Source organism: Ziziphus jujuba, chromosome 8 (genome assembly GCF_031755915.1).
Source record: "Ziziphus jujuba cultivar Dongzao chromosome 8, ASM3175591v1".
Classification (NCBI taxonomy): domain Eukaryota; kingdom Viridiplantae; phylum Streptophyta; class Magnoliopsida; order Rosales; family Rhamnaceae; genus Ziziphus; species Ziziphus jujuba.
This window is the reverse complement of record NC_083386.1, coordinates 22,953,498-22,966,717: the sequence shown is the minus strand read 5'-3', so window position 1 is coordinate 22,966,717 and position 13,220 is coordinate 22,953,498.

Here is a 13,220-nt window from a genome sequence, read left to right as displayed (position 1 = left end):
GTTACTAATACCGCTATACTAACAGTGCGGTTCGAGCATCGCTTGGAGAATCTCTGCCTCTTTTGAATTTGAAATACTTCACCAAATTATCTGCGCAGAGATCTGTTGTTGCGGTTGAATTATTTTCAAATGATGGTATCGAAGACGGGCTCATATCTCTTGCTCTCCTGCCTCCTGCAGTCTTTAGGATCTCCTCAATTTCTCTGTCGCCGGCTTCGCTTGGGAAGATTAGTAGAACATCAAGGGCTGTCAGACCACTCTGGTTCACAACGTTTACCAACTCAACTATTGCATTAGCTCCTCCAGTATAGCCGTCTAGTATCCATTCTACAACCCGTGGCATTTTATTTTTTAACTATAGTTTAACTTCTAAACTTTCAAATGCTAAAGTATAGAAAAGATATAATTTATCTTCTATTCTATTTCCATCTGGTCTAAAATATAAATTAACTCTGAGAAATAGTTCCATCATAGTCCGCTTATATGTAACCATCCAAATATACAGAAAGATCAAGTTTTCGATTGCTTATTGAACAGAAAAAAAATGTCTTCATTAGTCAAATATGGTTCAACATAGGAAAAATAAAATAAAAATTGATGAAGATTAAACTTGCCTGGCGGTGTTTCTCCATGTTGCAAGATGAAGAATAGAATTGCCAAGTTCATTTTGATATTGAAGATTTCATTTTTCTTCATTTCCTTGACCCATTTGACCATGAAATGAATTGCTTCAAATTGGCTGTTCTTGACAGCAAGGTGCAAAGCAGTTTCTTTTTGCACATTCACATCTTCAATGCTCTCAGGACAAGCTAATAGCATTTCTCTAATGATGTCTGCCCTCCCTCTGCTAGCTGCATAATGTAGAGCTGTCCATCTATTCCTTCCCTCTAAACAACAGAGTTTCGGATTAAGTTTCAGCAGCTCTTTCACAATCTCGAAGTGCCCAATTGCAGATGCCAAATGCAAGGGGCTAAAACCATCCTGATTTACTTTTTCGGAAAACTGGGCTTCAACCTTAAAATCTCCTTAACAAACTCAACATGACCAGCGGTGGAAGCGATGTGTGACGGATTCTGTTCAGAGTTTAGAGCGCTGGCATTAAGTATGCAATGATTTTCAGCAAGCAAGTGGTGTAAGAAATTGATATTTCCAGCCTGAGCAGCTTCCAACAGCCTTCTATCCATCATCCTAATAGGTAAACCTTAAGGCACTTTCACATTAAATGAGGTTTTTGACTAAATATTCTAATCGTATAGGTGTGCTTGATCACTGATGAGAGCTTGGTTTACAATTAAGAACCAGAGAGTCTTTCATTTAATTATTTATTATTATTATGTTTTTTTTATACATTTGAGTAGTTGACTTCAAATGTAGATTGCTTTCAGCTGGTTGGAACAAAAGGGATTTGACACGTGACAATTTAAATATCATAATTGTTGCCGAGCAACCATTTATCAATCCATTTCTACCAAAATATATGTAAGTATAAATATATAAATTATGCCTAAAATGAAAATAATATTCTAACTACTCTATTATCCATCTATATCTGTGAAAGCAAAAGATTTAGGACACCAAGTGGGAAACGCGGTTTTTATTTTATACATATTGACTTCTATTATCCAAAATGAGAATAATATTCTAACTTCTATATTATCCATCTATATTAGTGAAAGCAAAAGATTTAGGACACTAGTGAGAACTGAGAAACATGGATTTTATTTATACATGTTAACATATAGTTAGACCAAATAATGGGCCTTTATATGAGCATATGAAATTTTATTAAATCTATGTAAGGAAAAATTCAAACTCTTCAATAATTGCGCTTCAATCTATTTCTTCAAATTTATATGTGCCTCAAATTCTGAAGTTCGAAATTATACAAGAATGATATATAAAAGAATGAGCATAAACTAACAATTATTGGCCCAGTGAATTGCATTCCTTGAAATTGTAGGAAAACTTCTAAAAAATTAAGTAATTGGGTTGTGTCCCACTTGACCTTTTTTCTGCCTTGTGGCTTACAGCCCTAGTATTGACTCACGATTGTATTTCTCAGACGGTGAAGCTTTTGCATCTTGAGTCTCTTGCATTTTTGGTTTTTTCATGGCGTCAAGGGTTTGAAATATTTGTAGGAAGCTATCCGACTTGAAGGAGTGCTAGGGTTACTGTAGGATTTTTAGACAAAAAACGCAGCAAAACGAAGGAAAGAAAAGAAGCTTTTCTGGTGTGAAAACTTACTTCATTTATTTCTGGACAAAAATATATAAACATAAGCTTACAATAGTAAATCACCTACTTTTCACCTACTATTGCAGTAATCATACCACCAAAAAACAAGCCATACTTTGGTTACCACAACAGTGTTTTACCAAAAAGCTGAATATAAAGTAACTAAACATCAAAAAGGAACTAAGACACCAACAAAAGTGTCATTACACTAACACTCCTCCTTGACACTTTTGCTGGAAACACTAAGATCATTTCTTAATGTTTCAAACCTTTTTCTTGGCAAAACTTTTGTCAAAATATCAGCAAGCTGGACCTCAGACCTGCAATGAACCAGCTTCACTTCACCATTTCTTTTAGCTTATAAACTTTGTCTTCCTTTCCTTGAACAACAAAGCTTTTAGGTTGTTTAACATACACTTCTTCTTGCAAGTAACCATTTAGAAATGCGGATTTCACATCTAACTGGTAAACTTTCCAACCTTCTTTAGCAGCAAGAGCTAGTAGAAATTTGATTGTCTCCTGCCTTGCAACTGGTGCAAACGTATCTCCATAATCAATACCTAATTGCTACACATAACTCTTTTCCACCAATCTTGCTTTATGCTTGTTTATAGTACCATCTGCATTGAGCTTGGTCCTAAAGACCCATTTCACTCCAATTGCCTTTTTGCCTTGAGGTTTTTTCACCAACTTCCAAGTTTTGTTTTTGTTTATTATGCCGATTTTAGTTTCCATGGCTTCTCTCCATGTCTCGAACTGATTTGCATCATAGAAAATAATTGGATCACACAATGCTAGGTGGCATCTCTCATATACATCTGTCAAGGGTCTTATACCTCGAACATCGGCCAGGGGTCTTGTACCTCGGACATAGGTCATGGATCTTGTATCTCGGACATCGGCCAGGGGTTTTGTACCTCGGATATTGGTCATGGGTCTTGTATCTTGGATATTGGCCAGGGGTCTTGTACCTCGGACATCGGCTAGAGGTCTTGTACCTTGGACATCGGTTAACAGTCTTCTACCTCAGACATCGGTCAGGAGTCTTTTACCTTGGACATCGGACAGAGTTCTTGTATCTCGGATGCTTCTCTCAGATGCATCCAAGGTTTTTGTACCTTGGATGCATCTCTCAGATGCATCAGTCAAGGTTTTTGTACCTTGGATGCTTCTCTTGGATGCATTAGTCAAGAGTCTTGTACCTCGGATGCATCTCTCAGATGCATCAGTCAAGGGTCTTGTATCTCGGATTCCAATGACATTTTTATCATCTGAATCAACCTCCTCCTTAATTTCATCATGTTCTTGGATAAAATTCTCTTCTGAGGCTTGAACTTCACTCTTTTTCCTATTCCATTCTACTTCAAAGCTTTTATCCTTCATTCCAACGTTTAGAATTTCACTTCCATGTTGATCATATATTGTGCAAGGCTTATCTTAAAAATTCTGAGAATATCCATTTTCAAGCATTTGTCCCACACTCAACAAGCTTTAATTAATTTCAGGTACATATAACACATTTGAAATGAGTTTAGTACCTGTTGAAGTTTCCACAGCCACATCTCCTTTGCCTTGTACTTGAATAAAGTCTCCATTTCCAATTTGGACTTGGGAAACAAAGCTTCTGTCTAAGCACTTGAAGAGATCAGCATCATGTGTCATATGTTGAGTACAACCACTATTCACCAACCAAGCTTCTTTGCTACTGTTTTCTGCATAACATGTAGCAACAACCAGCTTTTCCTCACTTTGCCATGCTTCATTAGCAACTTGTACCTGGTGTGCTTGTTGTATTGGCTCTCCTTTGTTTTTGCAAACTTTTTCAATATGTCCAACTTGTATGCACGCTCTACATTGAACATTAGACCTAAACCAACACTATTTTTCAGAATGGTTGTCCTTTTTGCAATGAGAGCACATCACAAACTTCTTTCTTTCACCCTCTCTGTTTATACCAACACCATCTCATCCTTTGTCATTACTTCCTCAACCTTGCTACTTCCTTTGGTTATTGTTTGCTGGAGCCTTGCCTTTTTATAGTGCTAGAAAAGCACTTTCTGAAGCCTCTTCTTGTCTTATAGATCTTCTTTGTTTAGTTGCTTGTAAAGCATTAACAAGCTCTGACAAAGAAATCTGATTCAAATCTCTTGACTCCTCCAAGGATGAAATCTTTACTTCGCACTTTTCTGGTAAACTGACCAGCACTTTCTCCACCACTCTTCTATCACTTAGCTCTTCTCCAAGAATTCTGATTTGGTTTACTACCTTCATTAGTCTGTCAATGAAGTCTTTTACCAACTTAGAATCCTTCATTCTTAAAGTTTTAAACTCCCTCCTTAAGTTCAATACCTGCATTTGTCTTGTTCTTGCACTTCCCTGGAACTCTTCTTTTAGCTTGTCCTAGACCTCTTTAGCTGTAGTGCAAGCCATAATTCTGGTGAACATTACTTCTGAAATACCATAATGTAAAGCAGACAAAGCCTTAAACCTTTTTGCAACCTCCTCACTATGTTGCTTTATTTGAGCGATAGTGGGATTTGCTGTCAAAGGGGGAGGATTTATATTGGTCTCTACAACTTCCCACAAGTCAAAAGCTTAAAGGTAAGCTTTTATTTTTATAGACCACATGGAATAATTTTCTCCAGAAAATATAGGAGGTGATGGAGCAGAAAAATGAGTTAAAGCCATTTTAAAAAAAGGAAGGAAAGGTAGAAGGAAGGTTTCTGTATTTTTTGCTATTTCACTCATAGCCCCACTAAGATCAATAGAGCTCTGATACCATTTGTAGGATTTTTAGACAAAAAACACAGCAAAACGAAGGAAAGAAAAGAAGCTTTTTTGGTGTGAAAACTTACTTCATTCATTTCTGGATAAAACTATATAAACATAAGCTTACAATAGTAAATCACCTACTTTTCATCTACTATTGCAGTAATCATACCACCAAAAAACAAGCCATACTTTGCTTACCTAATACAGCAGTGTTTTACCAAAAAGCTGAATATAAAGTAACTAAACATAAAAAAGGAATTAAGACACCAACAAAAGTGTCATTACACTAATAGTTACTAATTCTACTAGCAAGAAAACGACGAATCAGACCCTTGAGGAATGGAGCCATGGTGTCTGGTTCATACTCCAAATAATACATAATTCCTCCCATACACAAACAAAACAAGAATACCTACATGTTTGAAAAACATTGATTTAGATTCCAAACATGTAGGTTTAAAAGGTATTTGATTTAAATACAGAAATAACAAGAAAGAAATACCTCTGCATTCTTAATATCTAGAAGTAGGTGGCGATTAACTAAGATATACCACAAAGAATCACCTGATCGGTGATACGAACCTTGGACGACCTGCTCCTAAACACGTATTATATTAGCCCGGATCTTTAATTAAGTTCAAGTTCTAATGGGATGGACCTCAACCCCTAACCAACCTGTGGTTAGAAACCTTGGTATAATGTAGACGCCACAATAGGGGATGGAAAACCTATTGATAAGTCAAGCTAAAACAACCAATTCTCTAATGGTGTTTTAGGTGTTCTCAAAGAACAAAGAGATAATTAATCTCACAAGTATTTTCTTTAATCAAATCAAGGTTGTATTCATATTGAAAAATAAGCCTTTAAATAGGCTAAGTTTACAAAGAAAAAAACCCTAAAAAATTAATTCAAAATCGGACTCCTATAGGAATTAGGAAACTTGACCAAATTCTAATATGTCCTAAACTAAATTTGATTAATTAATTCCTTTATTTTGAATTAGGAATTAATTAATTTACAATGGAAATAATAAAATAAAAAACATTCCTAAAGTTATTTATCCAGAAAATAAATAAATAAAAACCTAAAAGTAATGGTAGTTTCCTAAAACAAAAAGTAAAAACAAATTAGGAAACTAAAAATGCTAGCTTTTTTATCAAGTTGAATTTGATCAATCTTTGACCTCTTTGAGCTTCAAATCAGCTTCTAGATGTTTTTTAGGATGCCAAATAAGCTGAATATGAAGTCCCACACGTTGCCCATGCTTGGAAAAATAAGAAAAGGCTAATACAGTAAAATACAGTAAAGCCAGCAAGCAATACAGCAAATTCGGCCAAATTGTTGATGCTGTCCGTACAAGCCCTTTTTGAATGCATTTGAGGCTGCTTTAACTTGATTCCATGACCTCTTAGGCATATGTATTGAACCCATAAAGCATTGGAACCATTTCATACTTCCCGGACTCCAAAAAATGTACCAAAACCGTCACCCGGGTCCGTATCAGCTTCCACCACTTGGATGCTTCGAATAGGCTTTGTATCTTCAAGTATGGGCAAGCTCTGTTGAGATTGATTACCCTCTATATAAATACTCCCAGGTTGCCCTTAAATCTCTTAATTTGAGCTCTTGTGATTGGCCTAGTCTTCATCCGTGTCGAGTCAGCACCCCAGCGAGTTATCGGTTGAGCGGCCTCGGGCGGAATCACATCAATCGGGGCAGAACATAAAGAGCAAGTTCACCGCGTCTGCTCTTTTTCTCTAGTAGTACTGACAGGGCAGATATTCCACCTGCGGTCCAATATACAAGCTTGTGGTATTTTGGTGAAACTTTTCTATGCAAACATATCACACCCTAGAATCATGGAGGAAAACTTTCTCAGCAAAGGTGACAACCACGAAAAACTCTATCAGACAGATACCCACATTTTAACTATTCAGTTTGCTTGTTTGAACTTCATTGAGTCGATTTCAATATTTAGAAATGAATGGAACTCCCACAAAATTCATTCCATGTGCATGATTTAGCTTTGCATTAGTAAACATCTACATGGAAAACTATACATATTTTCATTTCTGTTCTGATGCACCATTGTTAATTTTATACTTGAAAAAAGATTCATTCAAGCGACAGATCAATCTTGTTGTTTCTATTTGCTTATTTTATTATTTTTATTTGTTGAAAGTTCAAATTAATTTTCTTCTTTCAGGAGCACTTTCAAAAATTAAGGATCGAGAACTCAATGGGTTCATCAGCACCAACATGCAAACAGGTATCCATTAAAACATGTTACCATGTTTTACAAATGATACTAGTTTTGATATAAATGTATAGTAGTTATGAAACTTCATTGAAACATTTATCTTGTTGGATAACAACAGATCTCTTATCTGCAAAATTTGGGATGCACTGTGACTCCAACTTCACTTCTCCACGCTTCTCATTTGATCAAGTAGTACAAGTCTTTGTGAGGTAATCATCATTAAAATTTCTGAATAAAATTTTCTACCTTAGGTAAACAAAGAAAAATAAGTCCACCTTTATCTGCTATCCAACAAATCTAGTGCTCTAATTTGGTGGAGCTTTCTCATGGCCATACATGGTTGGGTATGTAAATTATATAGTATAAATTATAGCTGTTTGTATATAAAATTTGTGATTTGATTATAGTTTGTGATCATTTCAAAGAAACTATACAAAAAAGCTGGTAGTAGACAAGCATACGCTAACATTTCGCAATGGCTTTTGCAAATTCAATAGAATATTTTCAATATTTTCAACCTAAATTAACTTCATTAGGAACCAGGTAGTAAGCCGCTATATGAACATTCATTGAGCAGCCTTTCATTCGAATCACAAGTTCTCTAAAGTTAATATATATTCATATATACATACCATCATGTGTATATATATATAAATTGTATGATATACGAGATTATATATACAAGCTTATATAAAAATTTGCAAGGTATGGTATATCAAACTCTTTGTTGTGAACCAAAAAAAAAAAAAAAAAAAGTTAGTACTTTGCATTGAAGATTTGGAAGCTATGGATGGGAAAGATATGAGAAGAGTTGGAGTTGTGATGATAATATTGTTGTTGAGTATACTCGTGATAGCGTTATGGAGTCTTCAATGTTTTCTTCCTCTTTGCTCGCTAGCCTGATAATTATCGAATTATCGGCCACCTCCTTATATACCAAAGAGTAGAATTTGCAATGAGAAGGCCTATTGTTTGGGCCATATTATTAATTTTCCAAATTAATATTTTAATATATTGAAATATTATTATTGGGAGATTAATTAAGAAGCTTTAATCTCACATTGATTGGAGATTAAGTGTTCATATAATTGTCACATGTATAAATTGAAATTTTGAAGTTGGAATGTTGAAAAAGAAAAAAAAATCCCCACATCGAAAGCGCGTGAAGCAACTCAAAGTTCTTTACATATATAAATAGGAGCTTCATTGGCTTTGAGAAGGACCTTTACACACCTCCACGAACGACTACAAGAATATAGACTAATTAGTTTATTCTTTTTATAATTTACTTTCTCTAGTTTGTTGTTCTTAGTTATTTTCTAGTTGAAATTTTATTTTTAATCCTTTAATCATTAAGGCAATCGAACCTTGTAAGATTATTTTTGTTCTCCAATAATCAATACAATCATTCAAGAAGTTTGATTCAATTGGCGCATATTTTTCTTTTATTTTCTTTGAACTTTTATAGGTTTGAAGTGGCACGCTCGCAAATTTAGGAGACGACAGATTGTTAGAAATTTTTTGACTTTGTTCCAACATATCTTTTTGGCACGCTTAGTGGGACCACAAAAATTTCCAACTGAAGACAATGGTTCAGACTCAATCAAGATCTCTAGAGTTCAACACCCGTAACAACAACAAAGAGGAAGAAGCTGGCAAGACTTTCGACTCGGTGGAGATGTCCACCTAGGAATCGATCTGTGAGCTATCCTGAGATCTGAAGGAAGGTCAAAGGAAGATGGGAACATATCATGAGACCCAGCAATGAATGTTGGAAGGCATTATGGATTTGTTACGTCAACAATTGCAGGTTACTCAATCCTCATCGAGTGGCGCAAGGCCATTTACTGGCCAAGAAGAACAGGTGCAGGCCTTTTCGGCTGTACCTGAAGGCAACACATCAAGATTTGATGCACCAACTGTTCTGGCGAGAACAAACAGAAATGGAGGAAGGATAGTCATGCCAGAACGACAACCTTATATTCCTCCATCAGCTCGGAACTCAATTCATGGTGGAGGAGTAACTGAAAACCAAGGCCAGAACATTAGAAATGGCCGGGAAGACCAGATTGTACTGGCCCCTCAGGCCGTACCACATGTAGTGCAGGCTTTTCAAGCTGCACCTTATGGCACATAGTCCCCTCAGGCCGCAAATAATGTTAACGGAGGAAGGGCAGACTTTCAACCTTATGTTTTCCCACATGTCCGAAATCAAGGTCATGGTGGGGAGCATGCTGAACACTTTGGCCAAAACTTTTTGTATGCCCAAAATGAAGACCACCACCACCAGGCCGACTACCATGGCCCGACATGGAGACACAGGTATAATATCCAGAATTGGATGAACAACGGCCATGGAATGGATAGGGAGGCCATTGAGACCATAATCCAGGAGATGATCGGTCCCGCATTCAGAAGAGTTGGTTGACCATCATACAGAAGGCCTTACCTCAAGGCCATTGATCAGATAGAATTTCCAAGGGGATTCAGATTTTCTGAATTCACTTTGTTTTCAGGTGAAGAGATCCATTCTACTATGGAGCATATAGGCCACTTCACTATTTAGTGCAGAAAACTACGGCCAATGAATTTTTAAAGCTCCGTTTGTTTGTTAACTCTTTGATAGGTCCATGAGCAATTCTATAGGATTGAGTTGGAAATCTCTATGGCTGATTTGTCTCATTTGCGTCAAATGGAAGGAGAATCGGTGGAGAATTTTATTGCCCGGTTCAAGAGGGCAAGAATCATATGTCACTTGGATATACCAGAAAGAGAGTTTGTCAAGCTAGCCCAAAGCGGACTAAGCTACAAGCTTCGGAAGAAATTTGAGGGACAGAGTTTCATGATTTGTTCTAGTTAGTCTCTCAAGCATCCATATACGAAAGTATTTTGAGGGAAGAGTATAAAAGAAAGAACTCATCTCGGGGATCATACTATAGAGATCCAAATACGGAGATTTATTCAGTCAAAGCTGAAGACCAAGGAATCGAAGTTGTCTTCGTTGAAATCGATGCTATTGAGGTAGTGGCCACTAGGCCATATATATGCAAAGCTCTAGCTAGAACAACAAGGAACCAGAGGATTCCTCAATTAGTCATGGATACGAAAAAGAATCTGCTTGAGCCGGAGAAGGTTTACAGTTTTGACATCTCCAAAGCCGACCAAATTTTTGACCATCTATTGGCTGACAAGGTAATTAAATTACCTGATGGCCATGTTTTACCTACAGCTGAATAAACTAAAAAGAGACTGCAAGTGGCATGGTACGTGGACGCATCAAACTGTGTACTGTGTGGTGATCAAACTCTAATTGACAAAGGCACCTTGAAGTTCTCGGAGAAAGGAAAGGATGTAATGGAGGTTGATAGCAATCATTTCCCATCAGCCGAAGTGGATATGGTTTCGGCCAACATTTTTGAGTTGACCAAACCTAGAGTCAAGGTCAATCTAGGACAACCCTCATCTAGTAAAGTCTGAAAAAAGGGAGAACATACCAAGAAAGGAGTATTCGGCCAAAAATGCCGAATCATGCTCAGGTGCTTTGTGCACATTGCAAGCATGAAGTTGACGATGGGAAGAAGCAACCTGTAGAGATGTGTGAGCAGAATGTGATAAAGTTGCTACCAAAGAATTACGAGCCTCATAGTCCAAAGTCAGTGTTCCAATGCCTGGGATCGAAAGTGTGAGATGGGCATTGAAAGCTGAACCATCAACACCAGGGGGGGCAATTTGACTTCAAGCTTCAGGTTACATTTTTGAGAGATAATCGGACAAGATTGGTTTCTCATAAAATTGAGAAGCCAAAGACATTTCGGCCACCAATTATAGAAATAGGCTGGTGGTAGCGTGCGGAACATAAGCATTATCAGCCACTCATCAGGACTTAGAAGAGGCAGATGCAACGGCAACATGCTGCGGTTAGAAGATTGGCGGAAGAATAAAAAGCACAGGAGAAGGCTGCTGAAAAAAGGCCAATGACAATATTAACTCGGCCTGAAAATCAAAAAGATTGATAATATATTGAAGGAATTGGAGTTGCACCTTTATGGTACAGAAGGTAGGCCAGAGAGTCTAAAGAAGATGGCTGAAGTCATGGCTAAAAAGGCCGTTACCTCATCAGGGGCTGGCCCTTCTGGAGTGAAGAAGCAATCTTTGGTATGGGATAGGAAACAAAGTGCTGAAGTTATCCCATGCATAAAAAAATCTGTATGATAACCTTATGAAAGAAGACATGATTGATTCTTAAACTAATAAGAAGTTGAAAGTCAAATTTGGAACCATGATGAAGTGACTTGTAACATGGTTATTGTCTTGCCATTAACATTTGAAGCTCATCCTAACCAAGTAAGTGTGATGGAAAGGGATGTTGTCGAAGACAGAGATGTCATGGTAGAGATTGTAGAGGACACTATGACTTTAAGTAAGGAGTTAGATCATTCTCAGCCTCAACAGATGATTTTGAAAAAGCCTGCAGAAAGAATGGCACAACATTTGAAGCCACTCTATATTAATTCTCATTTTGATGGCATGCCTGTAAATAAGGTTTTGGTGGACAATGGAGTTGTGGTGAATATTTTGCCTGCTTCCATGTTATCTAGGTTATCCAAAAGTGAATATGACCCTATCCCTACCGAGTTGACAATTAGCAACTTCCAAGGAGGAGTTACAAAGGCAAAGTGTGTTCTTTCGGCAGAGATTAATGTGGGGAAAAGGCTATAATGATAGCATTTTTTGTTATGGAATCCAAATCTAGCTACAATGCTTTACTTGGTCGTGATTGGATCCATGTAAGTTTGTGTGTGCCATCATCCCTGCATTAAGCTTTATGGTTTTGGAATGGCGAGGAGATTGAAGTGGTTCAGGCTGATAGTTGACCCTTCTTAGTTAGTGCTAATGCAGTTGAAGCTTGGTACTATGAGGATAAAGTCGGCCTAGTCCAATTTTTTGGTAATGACAAACAAGGCCGCCCTGCAGGGTTCACGACCTGGAAAGATATCAAAGGGTTGCACAAGGTAGCAAAAGAGCTTGGGGATGAGTTGGCTCGATCGACAGTAGCCTGGATATAAGAGAATAGCATAAATAGTTCTTAATGAATATACGCCAAAAAGAGAAAGAAAAAATGGTGGCAGTTCAAACCACCATTAGGATGTTAATGGTGTATATGGTAGAAAAGAAGTTAGAAGTTAATTCAGCTGTGGACTTGGCCGAACGTATTATGGAGGATGATTCTGGTGTTGATGATAAGTCCATCTTCGATGAGATTCAGTTGGCACCAGTTAATATGGACGACTTCAATGCCGAGGTTCAAGATCCACTAATAGAAGTAAACTTAGGCACTGATGAGGATCCTCAGCCAACATTTGTAAGTGGCTTATTGGAAGCTAATTTACGAGACAAAATTATTGAACTTCTAAGGGAGTTCAAAGATTGTTTTGCATGGGATTATCATGAAATGCCTGACTTGGATAGAAAATTGGTAGAACATCGTTTGTCAATCAAGGAAGGATTTCGGCCACATAAACAACCACCGAGGAAAATGTCACCAGGAGTTACACTTAAGCTGAAAGAAGAAATCGAGAGGTTGGTTAAGGCCGACTTCATCAGGACAACTCGATATGCAGAGTGGTTATCTAATGTAGTCCCAGTGGTGAAGAAGAATGGAAAGTTAAGATTGTGTATTGATTTTCATAATTTGAATTTGGCTACACCCAAAGATGAGTATCCTATGCCAGTGGTGGATTTACTTGTGGATGGAGTGGCCAAGCATGTAATTCTTTCCTTCATGGATGGACATTCCAGATATAATTAGATTTTCATTGCAGAAGAGGATGTGCCAAAGACAGCTTTTAGGTACCCAGGTGCAATAGACACATTCGAATGGGTTGTCATGCCATTTGGTCTGAAGAATGCAGGAGCTACATACCAAAGAGCAATGAATGCAATCTTCCATGAT